Source organism: Parus major, chromosome 8 (genome assembly GCF_001522545.3).
Source record: "Parus major isolate Abel chromosome 8, Parus_major1.1, whole genome shotgun sequence".
Lineage (NCBI taxonomy): Eukaryota > Metazoa > Chordata > Aves > Passeriformes > Paridae > Parus > Parus major.
The window spans coordinates 17314266-17331965 of NC_031777.1; the positions used below are offsets into that span (position 1 = coordinate 17314266).

Consider the following 17700-nt stretch of genomic DNA (forward strand, 5'->3'; position numbering starts at 1 on the left):
TGAAGCGGGGGCGAGGCCGCTGTGCCCAAGGTGACCCCGGGAGGCCGCGCGGGCCGCGGCCCTGCGGCTGCGCCCGTCCCGCGCCCCTGAGCATCCCCGAGGATACTCGCCCGGGCCTGCACCCCGGCGGCCGACGGGAGGAAACTCGCACTTGCCGCCTGTTCAGTGACTGTTTTTACACGGCTCACCAGACTATAGAAAAAAAAAAAAAAATGTAGAAAGTAAGCGGGCTGCCAGGAAAGCGGTTTTTTTTTTCCTCCCCCCTTTTGCTGCCACCCATCATAAATAGCTACAGCTACACATTTTCAAGCGGTATTGTGACTTTCAAGTTGATGAAAGCTCTCTATATATTTATCATATGAAACGCTTTGAGTGTTTTAGCTCTGGAAGGAAATGCTTATCAAAAAAAGGCTCTATTTTATCTGCTTTGAAGTGGAGAGAGTGGAGAGCAGAAGTGCTAATCTTATGGATCACAAACTGCATATATTCTGCCAGGACAATGTATGTGATACTCAGCCTCTTCTGGCAGCATTCTTTCCTCAAGGATGCAGGAATTGTTCTGGCTACCATCCTTCACAGGGGCTATCAAAATCCTCTCCCAGCATCGTGGGCTGGTGAAGCACATGCTGTCACAGCCTAATACTGAATTACTTTACTATGAGATAGGATTTTACACACATACACTAATGCACACTAAAGTAGATACTTTCAGGAAATTTCCGGTTTCCTGAGCTGTGCAGTGGAGTACATTGTAAGGAGCACTGGGCAAATCTAGCCCAGTGTGTGCTCTGCCCTGACAATTGTACAAGCTACCTGGATTATATGGCTGCAAAGTTGTGGGAACACTTACCTGAGTTACCTTGATTTTGTAAGCTGAGGTTTGATCAGTGAACTTTTCAGTTTAAGGGACTGATTTTCTTCACATTTTCCCTTGCATTATCCTGATCTGTGTGATACTACTTACTTCAGGGGAGTACTTGTGTTTCTATGATTAAAGAAGCTGTCTCTGAGAAAGCCAGGTCACTATTGCTTTGATGATCAGAAACAAGACTCAAACATGGTGAGGAAATCACCTGCAAACCATTGGGGGCAGTGAAGCAGCTACTATTGAAGAGGGCTGTCTCATTTTGCCAAAGCTGGAATCTGTGCATTCTTTATGCACTTAAAAAGAGGTTCAGCGAGTTATCAGTAATTGACTCTGCCAAGAAAAGGCATGTAGATTGCCATGGCCAGATCTGCAGCAGGAGGAGAACTTAAACATGGAAAAGGAGAGGATACTTTTGCCATCTGTTGTCTTAATCATTCATACAATGACAAAATATAGAACTCTGAGGTGCTGTAGTATTTAAATAAATATCTGAAGATGATGTCTCAGGTGAAGATCTTATCCTAGTTTTAAATGTTTTCCCCGCTCCAGTCATCATAATTTTCATTTTGGCCAGATTGAGTCTGAGTCAGCTGATTTTCATCCAGGTGCTGACAGGCATTTTGATATCCTTGAGAAGACAGCAGTGGCATCCCTAACAGATGAGATATGCTGCAGCATCTTTAGCATATTCCTGGCCTTACAGCTCATACCTTCGCTAGCAAATTATGCTGCAAAGGCTGCATATGTGGGAATCCACAAAGGTCCAATAGACATTACTGCCTTTTGGGTCTTGGTGGACAAGGATCAGCTGGGCATTGCATTTACTCCAGCAAAATCCTACATAAACGTGTCCAGCACCATATATACCTGTGTGTGTGTGTGTGCACAGCAATGCAATGACACTGGTTCCCAAATAAATAAATGCTCTTAATGCACATGCAGCACTGATGAATTTGTATGAATGTTTTGACCCAAACACTCTCTTTATCAGAAACCTAACAAATATAATTCAACAGTGCTGTGAAACATTAAATGAATGATATCCATTCTAGCATTACACGTGTAGGTGAAAATAACAGAAATAAGGACTTAGGGCTGGATGTTTGAATCCACATTCACACTACTCAGACATGCTATATTAACAAGTCATTGATTCATTGCAAAACATACTGATGGTTATAGATATTATGTGTATATAATCATTTAGCATTCAGATTGTCAACTCTTATTCCAGCCCTAACCTTTAGTTTCCTTAATTTTCTTATTTAAAATCCTTTTATGCTGAAATGCCTCATATCACTGCTTATTTACAAGTAGTCTGTCTTCTTTTTTTCAACACAATTGGTTAAAAAGTCATCATGCAAATATGAAAAATGTTCTGTTTGTGTATGTTAAAATATTTCATTAAAGGCCCAATCTGAAAATTCAAATTTCATTTGTTTTGCTGATCTATACAAGATTTTAAACAATATACTCTACGAAAGTCAACTCAGCAGTTTTAGAATTGCATGGATTTGATGAAGTTGTTCCAATGACTCTCAGCAGGTTTTCATCCATTTTTTAACACATTTGTTGGGAACTATCAATTTGGAATATCCTAGCAAGACCAGTCCTTCACTCTGATAAAGCCTAAAGCTCTGTATCAGATGTATAGTTCCCTCATGAAACTCACATATTTTACCCTACATAGACTTAGAACTAAAAATGAGAAGGTCATTTCAGGACAAAAAAGATAAATTTCTTCTAAATTAAAGACTCTCAGGCATTTTTAGTAGAAATCACCTGTTCATATGGTAATTACTTCTGGAGCCATATATCCTTTCACTCCATAATCATTCTGACTTCTAGATGAGATAGTGGCATTTTTGTAGCAACTAGCTTGTTTTCTATGTGTATTTGAAACAATTCACTGAACTTGAATCATTATGCATTTTCTTCTATCTCATTTGAGGTGTGCCTGCATTGCAAGGGGTTGACATATACAGATTGATGGTTTAGCCCATCTGTACTGATCATCCTTACCCTGAGGATGAAGGCTCTGCTTGCATTATGAATATGTACCTACCTTAGTTGCGATTCTCTTTTGTGGCCAGCCTGCCTTACTATTGCAGCAGTGCCTGTAAACTGCTTGGTATGAATACCAAATTAGACTGCTCTTCCCAAAATCCTACATTCCTGCATCATTGAATACCCCTGGCAGCCTCCTTCTCTCTCCTAAACAGAATGATATATTTGGCATTTAACTCCTTGTTTTCCTTTTGGGTTGTTCCAGGCTACTGGCACATTTCCTGCTCTCAGCTAACCCCTGTTCTGCCAGTGTGGGATGCTTTTCTAGCAGGTTGCTAACGTGCCAAGAAGCATATGTATTTCTTTGTGAACATGGAAGATATTTTCCAAATTTTACAGCTTCTGACCCAGAAACAGGAATATTCATCACTGCAGCATAATTTCAGACCTGCCAAGAATATATCAATTATGTCATGTAGATGTGCTAAGGGAAAGGATGAAAGCAGGAGTACAGCAATTTCTCCTGCTCCCTGTACTAGCTATACAGACAGCAATAATCCACATCCTTCTGCAGGGAAGGTTTAATCCACTGATGCCAAATTCATTCCAGTTGAGGACCCACCCACTAAGAGAGAAGTGGAAGGACTTACATCATGTTTCTACAGTATCTGAGATTCCCAGCCCCTGAATCCACTATGAAACTAAAGCAACTTGGCCAAGACCTTGCTCTGCCAGATCTGAAAAATGTTCTTTGGTGCCTTTCAATTGTGCCATTTCCAAAAGCAATCTGGAGCCTCAGGAAAGTGTTTGGCAAACCATGGATGTCACAATTTTCAGGGATATTTTATTTTGAAGGGAGTCTTAACTATGGGCAACTTGGGCTTCCTTCAGTGTGACTAGGTAGACTTAAAGCAAAAAGCTCCAAAGGAAGTTTATGCCAGCAGCCATACTTCACCACTGCCACCCTTTCTTTTTTGGCATTAGATGTTTCCCAAATATTACCCAAGATAGCCATTGGTCAAAAAACCCCTATGTAAACATAGAAGAAATGACTATATATTCCCTTATTGATTTTTAACTACAGTTCACCACAAGCCTCTCAAGAGCCATAAAGTTGCAAGGAGGGTTTTTTTTTCCCTGATGTTTTAGACCTAATTTAACAAAACAGGTTCGATGTTTTTGCTGTCAGTATTGCCCCAGGACAAGAGAGTATTTGATCATATGTTCTATGGGCAGTGGCTACATATTAATTCACCACAGGAGGTGACAGGTGCTGTGTTGAGGTCAATGTCCTGCAGAACAGACATGTTTTTTTCAGAGATAAGCTACAGACTGCCTTAATGGGCAAGTCCAGCTGCTCAGTTCTTGGCCTTTATCTCCTATGATCATTTGGCAGTGGGTGTAGTCTCTTGCTGTCAGCCAAGCAGCACTTTTTTCAGTTGCTTATAATTGTTCTGCAGATTATTCCATATTTGTAGATGATACTCCTGTAAATTTATGATTCAGAAGAAATTGCTAATTACCATTATGGAAAATTCATAGTGACTTGTCTCTGTAACTGGCTTTGTGATCGTTTTGTGGGTATCTGGCTGCCATTAGCTCATTTGACAAAAATCCTTGTAAGATATTTGATATTACCTTTATTTGCTACGCTTCCAAAAAGTTGATTTTGTACATATTGAGTAGAGGAAAGCAAACAAAAAAAAATTGCTTTTTTATTGTTTTTTAGTAGTTTAACAACATATTTGCATTGCTGCACATGACCTATAGCAGGAATGAAATGCAAGTCAGAGTTGATGGTATACTTATCTGATATTTGATTCTAGTTTACTCCCACAGATTTGAATATAAATACTACTTGTGTAGTCAAAGTTATTAAAAAATGCATAGCTGTTTAAAAAACTATAAGGTAAGTCATTTTCTGGGTAGTTGAGTTAATTACTTGCTTGTTTACCATAATTGAGAGGTGATCAATATTATACTGTTTGTTCTTACTGCATACTAAGACTATGAATCACCTTCTACAGAATTAAGAAGATTAAAAACAAAAAACCACAAATATCTTTTTAGGTCTTTTCTACAGAGATCACCAAGTTAATTACAACTGTTCTTTTAAAGTAGACTAAGCTATATTAAATGTTTCAGTGTCTATTTTTCTTCAGAATTAAAAATGACCTTAATTCAGTTTAGCCCAATTCACTTTGGAAGGGAAATATGTTAGGTTATTTGAAGGTCATTTTAATTCTAGCTGGGAAAGTTCAAAGAGTTCAGCAGGCTTTCCTACTTACTCTGCACCCAGTAAGTGAGGAATAATAAGAGTCTCACATCTAAACATCTAAACCTGGGCTTCACTGTATTCTGCTTAAATATAAGTCCTGTAAATTGTGTCCCTCTGTCACATATCACTGTATTGGTTAATAAAAAGGTTCTTAATGCATAATCAGCTCTGCTGTAATATCTCTAGTAGTGCCATCTAAACATAGAAACAGTCTAAGATGGTTTTCCTGTTTTATTTTTCATTTCTAGAAGCACATTTTTTAAACAGAAAAAAACCCACTTTCATAAACCTGTATTTTTACCCCTTTATATTTCTACAACGTGCTGCTTTTATCTCAGAGTGACAGCAGTTCCTAGAAATATTATGAGCTATGCATATACACCTAACTGAAGGTAATATGTCCCATTTGCTCTTATTTTTATTATTTCTTCTACCCACATCATCTTTTGCTACAAGTGTTTTTATTCTAAAGAAAACAATAATTCAAGGCAGCAACATGGAGTTTCTTCATGGTTCAGACCCCTGGCACCTGAAGACAAATTAATTCAAGCTGCTGCTTAAGGTTCAGGATCTTCCCTCTGCTTTATTTGTGTTGTTATGCCTTGCTCAGGAATTCCAGCTCTGGGTATTTTTCTGCCTCTGATATCTTTGTCTTATGGTATTTTCAGCTTTTGGTAATATCTAAGGTTCCAAAGCACTGTCCAGTCCAGCACTGATTCACATACTAGTTTCTTGGCAGATTCTAAATTGCCTCATCTGGAGTCTGCTTCTCCCAGGAGTCTATTTCTGCATTATTTGCTCCACTTTCTGTTGAAAACCAGTGGCCTTTTAAAGTTAAAAGGATTTAAATTTTTTTTTAAAATCTACAAATCCCCAATAGGTCTTACCCTATGTCAGGGTAATGCCATGCTTTATTGTACACCTCTAGCAGATAAAATTGTCACCCCAATCTTATAAAGTTAAAGGCACATTTAAACATTCAGGACCAAAACATGTAAATTTAATATGCTTCATTTTTATTTAGAATGCAATACTCCTCATTTCTTGTAACAGCTTCATGAATATCCTCCTTTTCTTGGATTGCTGAGAAGTGTTAAATATGCCAAATGCATCAGCACTTGCTATTTTCAGAAGGAAAACCTCTTTCTGATAGACTTGCTTTTAAAAAACACTTACTGCTTCCAGATGTACACTGAAGTGTTCATCATTGCCATCTTTTCCAGTAGCTTCTTGTATTTCCAGAGTTTGAGCCTTTAAAGGCTTCAATTTGTTCTCAGTGTCTTTTTTTATTATTTTTTTTATTGCTAGTGCCATGAATGAGTGGTCATTCCAGGCTTAAAGGGTTTCAGTAGATCTTCAGTCAGGTGGCTTCGGTGCTTTTCCCCTTGTACTTACAAGCCAGAAAGCTAAATCTATAAAAGAATATTTAGACCAGCAACCTTTCATTAGGAGAAATAATAAGTGAAACAAATCACAGTATCATATTTATAGGTGTGAATTTATTTTAAAAAATCCATGCAAGAAAAAAAGAGTAAAAGCCACTTTGCATATGAAAAAAAGCAGCCAAAAAACAGCTTATAAAGTTTATTTATTATTTTTGGATTTATTTTGCTTTGTCTTTGACTCAAAAAGCTAAAAGGAGAAATATCTACAGTGCATACCAAGAAGAACTTATTAATTCTCATTAGCACAAAGAAGAAGTAGTTATTTCAAGTGGTTGTAATGCAAATGTCAATGTAAAAGTTTTTTCCTCTCAACTCCAGAATCTGAGAAGCCATTGTCAGATTGTCAGATATGCTTTGATATTAGTAGATGTTCTTTATATTTAATAGATGTATGGCTGATTCACCAAGAAAGAGAAGCTGAGTGTTTTCAAGCATTGGTTTAATCTCATGAAACAGAGAACTTTGACTTCTATTTACATTTAGTCCAAGCCAGATTTTCTCTAAACTCAGTTTCACATCTGAAATATAGAAGTAGTTTTCTAATAATAGGTGAAATAAATGTAATGCTTTCAGTGAAGTTTTATTTTTTAAATCAATATTAAAAGACAGTAATCATGTGAAATATGTTTTTTGCACATGAATATGAAAAACGGGGATTTAAAATTGGTATTAAGTATTATGATTTTAACCATCACATTTACAAGAAAGAACTCCATTCTCTTTGTGCAAAGAGCAGATGCATCCCCAAGTAATATATTAGCCAATAAATGTCTACAAATAAAATTTATCCTCAAACATTTCTCATTTCCAATGCTGTAATTCCTTTCAAATAATTTCAACTAAAATGGATCAATCAAGGTCTCTAACAGAGGATCTATGGAAATCTGACTGTCTTAGGATAACATCTGCATTTATTTCTTATGCTCAGGTGCAATATTTTAACTCAGAGGTGATGGCATTATATGTGTAGATCACTTGAAGCAGCTAGATATCAAAGCTTATCCTTTGATATTTCTCCTCAGAAATCTCCCCTTCCATCTACTTTATCACAGTAAAAGTTATCTTGTGATTCAATCAGATATTTTTTGTTGTTCCTAGTTTTATATTTTTTATACTGCTGAAAAAAGTTATATTTCCATTCCTCCAAAAAAAAAAGTTATTTTCTACAATCCAAAGGCTTTATATGCCTTTAGTTTCACACTTTGCTTTTCCCTCTTTTCCATCCCCTTTGGCCTCCTTTTTTTCTTTGCCACCCTATTCCATTTACTTGCTCTTTGCCTCCGCTCTACTGCAGCTTTACTACCAAAATGGTTATTTTGTAAGAGTTGACAAAACTGATGGAATTCAGCAGCACAGTTTGGTGTGCTGCTTGCCTCCTCCAAATATTTGGTGCATTAGATCTTAATTTTCACTGATAGTGTTGAATGCTTGTCTAAATCACTCTGGGCCTTTCCTCATCATTAGTGAGAAGACAAATCAGATTTCTGATCCCCTGAGAACACACAAGCAGGGACAAAGGCCATAAAAGCCACTGCTGACAAGAAACTAATTTTTCTGAAGTCTCAAATGAAATCTTGATTTCTTCATACTCAAATGAAGTTTTTTCATCAGTGACATCAGGATGTTACCTGCAGCACTAGACCTGGGAATATGTTTTAGCTTTGAGCCTGTTACTCTTCATAAACTATCTCAAAGAAAATACTTCTCTTGCATCCTCTTTTTAATTTCTGCAATAACATTGCATCAATTTATTGAAGTGAGAAGAGTGTAATTGGCCATATCCATTCCTCAGAGTTAGCATAAGGTAGTATATTGAATAGGCATAAAAGACATGTTAGAAATGGTTCTTGGGTAAATAACTGATTCCTATAATTTCTTAGAAATACTAAATCTAGGCTGCAATTTCTCTTCTTCAGCTTCAAATTAAGTTTCCCTCTGGATGACAAGAGAGGAATATATTTTTTTAATGCATTGTTTGAAGAGGGAGCTAAATGGTTTGTATATTGATCCTTTAAAATGCAAATATTAATAACACAATCAATACCAATACTTACCATTTATAGAGTGCTTTTTCATCCACAAATTTTAGGGTTTTACAGTTTACAATTAAAAGGCTTCTGAAAGTTTCAGTTGTGTTGGAAAGCAGGACTTCCATGGCAGCTAGGATTTCAAGGAAGGAGGGAAGAGAAAGGCTGGGCTGCAGGACAGAAGAGAAAGTTTGAAAATGGTAGAGAGAAGAAAATGAAGCCAGGAGAATTGGAGCACTTACATGTGCACAAGAGAGGAAAACAGATAAAATAATTATGGAAGAATTGAAAAACTTCATGCAACAGGAAAATATGCAATATGGTCTTTTAAGAAATATAATATGAGGAGATGGTAACCTATCTCATTTGGAGAGAAAAAGTGTTGCTTTACTTAGGAGAAACTGTTTTATTACAATCTTTATTACAAAAGATTTTATTACAATCTTGGCAACACACACACTCTCCAGGTTCATCTCTGCCTGTGTGTGCTCCATGTGTGCTGCATGTCTTTTCCCTCATGACTCCGAGTGCAGTAATTTGCAGACTTCTGATCCAGACAGTCTTTTAATATAAGTTTGTACAGCTGCATCACAATGGTGGCCTAATTTTGAATGGGGTCTCTGTTTTCTAACATAATTGAAATAATTAATCATAGTCACTCAATAATGTTGTCACTGTCACTTCTTGGACATAAAAATCCAATGTGATCATAAGGAAATTTAAACCATGTTAATATTATCTGTTTCAGTAAAAAAAATTACAATCCATAGTCTGAATCAAAACTCACCATGTCTATGTAAAGAATAATTGTAGTAGTCTTTTGTTTCTTTGCTACAACAAGCAGCTGTAGGAAAAGATTTGCTAAAATTTGGAGGACTCTCCTACCCCAGGCTGTGTTTGTCTACAGGCAGGGCTCCTTTCCTTGCTGTGAGTTTGGAGTCCACAGCACAGACAGGGCAGGCCCCTTTAAATCTCTGTTTCATCGGGTTGCCTAGACAACCCCTGTAAACATCAGTGGAAAAATGTGTGGTCTTCAGAAAGCTGGGGACCTTGAGGAAAATTGAGGTCATCTGGGGACAGACAGATCCAGTGTAGCCTTACCTATATGAGCAGACAGAATTTCACAGACATGTTTTGTACATTTCTTTTTGAATGCTGAATGCTCTTACAGTCTGTTTTAATTTATGATATGTGGAAAAAATAAACATGATTTCTGGCAGCAGTTTTTTTTCTTGTTTTCTATGTTACTTTCTAACCCTAACCCTAACCCTAAACCCTAACCCTAACCCTAACCCTAACCCTAACCCTAACCCTAACCCTAACCCTAACCCTAACCCTAACCCTAACCCTAAACCCTAACCCTAACCCTAACCCTAACCCAAATTCACACAATCTTAAGTCCTAGATGGTCTTGAATATGAGAACAAAGTAATCAGAAAGTATACCTGTGTCAAAACAGGGTAAAATGCAGAATAATTAAATTGAATGACAATTTTAATCCTCTGTTACTGTGGCTGAACTTTTGAATGGTAAAATCTAATCAAATTGCCATGGAGCTGCTGAGTCCACTGCACTTTTTTATAAAACGTGACATGTTTTTTCTCTTCTACTCACTGTATCGCAGCAGACTTTTGGTCTGACATAGGAGTAGGATGAGACTTGGATTGTAGCAAACCCATAATCTGCCACTGTTTGCTCTGGATCATTGGTGGTAAAATTCTTATTTTTAACAGAAGCACAGTGCTTTAAAGATATGAAGGTTAATATCAGGCTATCTGTTCTACATTTGCATCCTACTCATTATCTTAAAGAGGGATAAAACAAGTTTTGAAACAAGAGTTATTTTGTGCATGGAAATTTGCATTCTCTCAGTGAGATCATTTCAGAGTGTGCTTCCACAAGTCCTCACTCCACACATTTCAGTTTATTTTGTAATCTTTGTTAATAGTTCCTGTTGGTGAGTGCTACACAATAGAGACAAATTTTCAGTCTCTAAATGTCACAGAACAAGAGCAAATAGATATTATTCAGGCTGTAGAAAATGTTACCTATGTCAGGGTATTCTTAGTTGTCCTGCAAGTTAACCCTTATGTTGTTTACCTTTTCCAGAACCAGAAATTCTGGTTGTAAATAGTAAGCAATATTTGATTGAAAGGGCAAACAAAACTCTGTTTCTGAACAGGGAAGTTCCTTCTACACTCTGAATTAAATTTCTTATGCCTATCCAGATAAATATTGGTTAAGTTAATATAAGATACACTGTACAAAATTTCCTTGTGAAAGATAACACAAAAGCAAAGTCCTACAATCTCTACTACAGAATTTCAAATTAAATAAAGTAAATAAATTAAATTCCAGGTTCCTCTAAATCCTGTTGTGTCAGGGAACTGAGGACACTAATATGTGTTAAACGTGTTGAGAAGCCTCAGCTAGGACCTCCCTACAGCCATGGGATCAGGAGCTCTATTTAAGGTCAGCCCTGAGTTCACAGCTCTTGCTGTAGTTACACTGGAGAAGTACTGATCACCTGTACAGCCAAAACATGGCTGTGGCTCAGGCAGCTCCTCAGCTTGGATTCACTCCTGGCTTTGTGATGGATCTGCCTGGTAACTGCTGCACCTTATCCTTGTCTATTGACCGACTTCCTGGCCTGACCTTGGATCTGCCTCGTCACTGTGATAGTGCTTTAGGATATGATTCTTGGTTGGGTTTGTCCACTTTGGCTCTGCCTTGTTTAGGGCTGTGGAAGCTCTCTTAACTCATGTTCTCATAGCAAGGAGCCCTGCTCTTGCTACCTCCTGATAAACATATCGGTATCTTTATAATAGAAATCTGAATCCTTAAAGGTTCATCTAATTTGCAGAAGATTGAGACTGCTGCACATAGCCCTGATTCAGTGAGTACTTTTTGTCAGTGTCTTCGTATGTTCTGTATTTCTTGCATGCAGAGCTGACCCATCTCATCTTGCTTCTGATCCTGCAATACTTAGTGCCATGTTGCACAAACTCAGATTTGGTAGGATTTATTACATGCTGCAAAAGAGACTGCTGTAATTCTAGACTTAACTATTCCAATAAATGCACATAGCTAGATAGTCTTTATCCCCACCACAGTAGTTTCTATCTTTTCTCTATAGAAGAATCCTGAGCCATCCTGCCTTGAGTGGGCAAGAATCAACATGTTCTTCCTTCAAGCTGCTCACCTTGCCTGGCTAAAAGGCATGCCTGGAAACAGAATTGCATTGTAGAGGTGCCTGAGCATCTGACATCATATTTACCTACTTAAGTCCTGATGCATCAGAATTCAGTATTTGTAGTTAGTTATCTTTGCATTTTGCAGCTCAGTGTATCCTGGAGTAGTATTAAGAAGACTTTTCTGCTGTTTAATGAGATTTCTTTGTCTTACTGCCCTAGAGAAGTTACTATGTATTCTAATGTAATGCTACTATGTTGAGGTGTCTCAAACACCTACCTAGTAATGAAAAGTTTATGAATGTGAAAATATTTCATCCCATCTTCAGTGTATCACATGATACAGAAACCTCTACCATCTCCCTGTAAAGAAGGCTAAATATTCTACTTTAAAAAAAAAATCTGAAAGGATTCTATAGTCTTGTTGCTGTCATTAAAACTATTATCATCATTGCAAAATTAACTTACAGTTGTATAAAAGAAATATGCTTTCCCCAGCAAGCTAAAAATTGTTGTCCACATATTTTCAAACTGCCTTGAGGTACAATGGTAGCCCAAAGAAGGAGTTTCTCATCTAACCTAGGGGTATTTTTGAGAAATTTGTTTCTAGAAATATTAAGGAACTGAAATATTTCAGTGTTTCAATAGTGCATATTAATGTAATCCAAACTTCATATTAATAGTCTGCATACAGTTTTACTCTATTTAAGCAAAAATCAAGTCTTTAATAGTCCTCTTCATATGAAAAGTATTGTGTTTCTGTGATATGAATTTTTCTGTAGTTTAGCTACTTGTGAACTTGTGTCTAGAACAAATAGTTTGGAAATGGTTTTACTTGGTATCTCTACTATAGGAATGCTCTGCAAATCACAGATTCTGAAGGTAGTGTATGAAAATCCTACTTCATAATGAAAAATATTGAGGCATACATTAATAAATATTAAATATGCTAAATCTTATCACACTCTGATATCTAATCTATTGAGCATGTCAATGGGACCTGGGTCCCATGACTTCCTTCAGCCAGGGGCTCCAGAGGTCATATTTCAAGCAGTTTACAAAGTATGAAGTAAATTAGGTTAATGTTGATAATAGATTTGTCCAACCTTGTGCATCTTTCACACTATCTCCAGTGTGGCTTTTGACAATACATCTGATAGGCACAAATTCATTGCCTGGTGTGACATTGAACCAGTGGCCTTGGAATACATTTGAATCTGTATCCATTACTTTAATAGAAATGCCTGATTTTTACCTGATAGCAAAGTTGGGAGAGTAACTCTTTTATATGGTATTTCCAAGTGAATAGAAGTTTTGTTTAGGAGGTGTATTACCCTATCCAAACAAATTCTGGCATCTTATATAAAATGATTTATTTTCCTCCCAGGCAAAATTTAAATTAAAAAAGCATAATGAGACCATAATAATGAAAATAAATGCAAACTTTTCTGTCAATTGAATCATCTTCAAAAGATGCAGAGCATCTTTAAGCTGTAAAGTTTAGACACCAATTATCTATCTTAAAAATGGTTGTGGTTTGGTGACAGTAATATAACACCCAATAGTTTTCACATTACAATACATCAAAGTAATGAGCCAATCACTTCAGACTTATTTCAACAAACCTGTATGGATGAATTTCCACTTATACCTGGTAAGGTATGGATTGAACAGATACTGAGAACTTTTACACTGTGAAAGGACATGCATGGGAAAAAGACCACTTTGCTGGGGTGGAAATCTCATGTCCACTTTTCTCATATTTGACCATATTGCTTAAAATAATGATTCCATTCCTCTGTCCAACTGCAAAGGAGGAGCAGCTCACACCCCTCTTTCTACATGGGCCTGAATGCCAGCAACAGCATAAGTATTTAGTACCATTGTATGAACTTGCTCCAGTTTGTGAATATTCACAAAAATTGGTTTTATTTCCTGGATGACACTCGTAACTTAGTTGACCAACAGATAAGCTTCCACTTTCCTTCAGCTTATGCTTCATTTGATCTTACAGCCTTCATACAGTAGAATAATTTTTTTTTCTTTGTGGCTGTTCAATAAAAGGAAAGGTTTCTCCAAACTGCTCAAATTCTGGGTCTTCCTTTCTTAAACAGAGGCAGACAGCAGATGGAAACTTGAAGATATTTGAACAAAACACTCCAAGCTTTGATTATTAAACAGATACAGATGCTCTGAAATGATATTTTGTGTGGTTTGAAACAGAAGTCTTCCTATCTTAAAGCTGTTCAAAATCATGCTTGAACCAAAGAAACCTCATTAAGCTTGAGGATAATTGATTGTAGTCTGTGGATAGCCTTGGTGTTATGGTATCTGCTTATATCAGTACTGAGTTTCACCCAGAGCATGTCTGGAGTGATGAGGACTATAAAAAGTTATTATATATGAAATGCTACATTATGTCAATATCAAACTGCTACAGCTTGTAAATTCACATTGCTCTGTATAATAAAAGATGTTTATAGCACTAATGAACTCAATCAAGTCTGTGTTTGCAGATACATAAAAAAAGTAACAAGCCATCTTGCTGGGCATTTGATTTCCAGGAGATAATCCCAGACAGTACTCTGAAGATTAGAGAGAGAGAGGAGATAAGAAGCTGTGACAGGCTGGCAATATCTGCCTGAAACACCATCCCCTGTTAGCAGGTGTTGGTGCTGCTGGGAAGCTGTTGCACGGATTTTGCTAACACACTGAGCAGATGGGTTATAAAAGAAATGGGTGTTGCTTTTTGAAGCAAAAATTATGTATGAGCTGAGAAGTATTGTAGCAAGAATTCTAAGGGAATATAAAGTATAGGGATGGAAGTTCAGCTGAACCTTGTTTCTTCATTGGAAATGTTTTCTAGGCTGATGTTAGGAAATGGATGGTTTATGACAGCACAGATTGTTTGGACATGGCTTCATAGCAAGTGGGAAAATGCACCTGCTTAGAAAAGTGTAATTATCTACTTAGTAAATTATATTCTAAGATGAGTGTTGTGCAAACAAGAAAATACACTATTTTATAACTATAAGCTAATAGGAATAGCCATTATTCCTATTATAAATCTATATGCTGATTCTGTTTCAAAGCTTTTGAACTTCATAATTGTCACATTTAATGTTTTGAAGCTCTTTTTTGGCATTTGCTGGTACAAACAGTTGCTCAAGGACAGAGCCTGTTTCAACAGTAGGGGTAAAATGCAACTTCAAGTTTTCTGGGCCACATCAGACTGTGAATCCTACTGCAGCTCTGTAAGCTGGCAGTTGAGTAAGCAGGAGAAATAGGTGCATTTCCAAGTCTATTTTGTGACTTTGTTCAAACAGCAGTGTTCTTTAGAGAATTTAATTATCCTCTTTGTAATTTGAAGACATTGTATTTACTGACTGGGAGATGGATTACACATACAGCATTAAAGTGCTCATAATTATTCAGGGAATATGTTTGTGGTAACAGGAAGGGTGAAATAGGAACTGTGTTCAAATAAATCATCAATCTTTCTCTTGAAGATAGAACTGATCTGATTGCCCTCACCATCCTTCAATTGTAACAACTCAAATAATAAAGGAATCAAGAACTTCTGTATGGAAAAACCTAGGAAAATTCTTAGAAATATGTAGATTTCTGAGAAAGGACTTTCTTCCTGATCTGTGGTTATCTGTCTTTCCTGTTTGTTCATTTGTGAAATTCATAAGATAATCTTCATGCCATATAAAAGGTATTTTTATTACTAGTTCTATTTACAATAATTATCTAGGCACATCTGTTCTCGAGTGCATCAATATTCAATATTTAAACTAGCTCAATATTAAAAATATAACTCCATTTAATGCACCTAATTAAGCATCTGTTCATTTAATACCCTGCTTTGGTTCCTTACTACATTTTGTTAGCTCTAATGTTTCAACATGGAGGTAGCAAGTACCATTTACTCTCAGAGTGATTCAGAATGCAAATCGCATTAAAAAAAGTAAATCTGATCTGCTTCTGGGAAACAACAACTAAAAGCACGTTCAGGAAGAGATTAATGCCTCCTGCCTCCCAGGAATGGAGAGGAGAAAAAGCATTCTGCTGCGAGGCTCTGGCCTTTGCTGGGAGGATGTGCCACGGGTTGCACTTTCCCAGCTGAGAACAGCACCCGTTGGTACCAGCCCTCTGAGAAGAGGAAGCTGCACCTGGAAGGGGAGGCTTTTCCTAGGATCCTCCCAGGAGCCAAGCAGGCCACAACTCTATTCCCAAAGTTTAGGTTTGCCTGTGAATGATAAAGCAGCAGCTGGGTGCAATGTCTCATCACAAACTCGTTCCTGCTTGTGGTTTGCTGCTCTCCCCAATGTACTTTGCTCAGCAGAGGTGTGCACGTCGCTTGGGGTGGAGAGGCCTGGCTTGGGAATGTGGACACACCACTAAAACAAAGCAGGCACGGTCTGCTATAGGCCCAACCCAAGCTTTGACCCAGAGATAATGTGCAATGCATGTCAGCCTTGCAAATGGTTTCATCTGCAGTCAGTGGCAGCATTCCAAATGACTAACGGAAAGAGAATCAAACCTTTCCTCAGGAGCATCCTGGAGCACAGCTTTGGCACAGCTGTGAGAATAATGACTCTTTACATGGGGACGGGCTTAGATCCCATTGCTTTAGCATGGGCTTTCTATCACTAAAATTTAGACCTGTTACTACATTTACCTACACAAACAAGCATAAGAGCTTCTATCAGAGTATATGTTTGTGGCCAGAAATTATACCACTGCTCTTTTTTTCTTTTTTATTTTTGAAAGGCCCAACAAACATTTTAATGGGAAATAAATCATAATCTCTGTATAACAGTAAAAAACCACAATGTAATCTGTCATCCAACCCAATGAAAAATACCATAGCTGTAAAAAGTAAATTCTTCAACTTTACAAGCTACAAATTGATACCACACATGAGAAAACAGCCTGACATCTCTCTAGGATTTCCTAAAGGATTTTTCATGTGGTTTTCTGTCCTTAATAATAATTTTAACATTTGCAAGAAGTCCACAATCTGTTTCTCTTAAAGTATTAGCTTACCTCAAAAGATGTTAAAATACAGTAAAAAAACTTAATGCTGATCAAGTTGCAATTAAATTTTCATTTTCATTTAACATTGTCTACTTTATTTCTGTTCTTTATGACCAAGAAATAGAAAACCTGAAACTAAGCCAACTGAATATATTTATAAGTGCCTTAAAAAGGTAGCTGTAGACATTCTTATTTTAGCCAAGAGATTGTACAGAGAAGACTAGACTGGAATTGATTTTAAAGGTATGTAGTAGTGAGGAAAGTGTGATGTAAGAACGTAATAGTATGAACAAAGTAAGATAATTAATTAATAAACCAGAAGAAGTCAATAAAAGATTACAGCTAGTTCCACAGCAAACATGATGCAGCTGAAATCAACTGCCATGGTGACTTTTGCTGCTTGTGCTTTGGGCTCCTAACCTTGGTAAACACAGAGGATACTACATAATCTACTGAGATAACTGACTAAATTTCACTTGGGATTTTATTATTTATTCTTTAAGTATTTTTTGTGGAACTTTTTATTCTTCTGATAAATTCCTAAAAAAATAAAAATTGACAAGCGTTTCTCTATTTTTTCCAATCTTTATTGCATTTATCTGCTTAGGTCACGTGAGTCTGCAAAGTATTTCAGGAAAAGCCCGAAATGGCTCTTTAAGAGCGGCAAACAGTGGTTGTGCACACGGGAGGAAAACATTTGGCTACGGGTCCAAAGGGGAAGAGGATAAAACCCGTTTGGGGCCGCAGGCAGGGCACGGATTGGCGGGCAGGTGCCGGGCTGAGCGCAGGGAACCGCCGGCAGCTCCGGGCCCGCGGGCGCCTCCACCGGCCCCGGCCTCGC

At 37.3% G+C, this 17700-nt stretch overlaps 1 long non-coding RNA gene across 1 annotated transcript in view; it reads right to left on the reverse strand.

Annotated features, from left to right (window-relative positions):
- Positions 1 to 6148: 6148 nt before the first annotated feature.
- LOC107208347 overlaps positions 6149 to 17700 on the reverse strand; it is a 12066-nt gene continuing 514 nt past the window's right edge. The window contains exons 2-3 of the long non-coding RNA XR_001523183.3: positions 8653 to 8795; positions 6149 to 6565 (exon numbers count right to left, since the gene is read on the reverse strand). This is a non-coding gene — a long non-coding RNA (uncharacterized LOC107208347). The remainder of the gene's footprint in view (positions 6566 to 8652; positions 8796 to 17700) is intronic.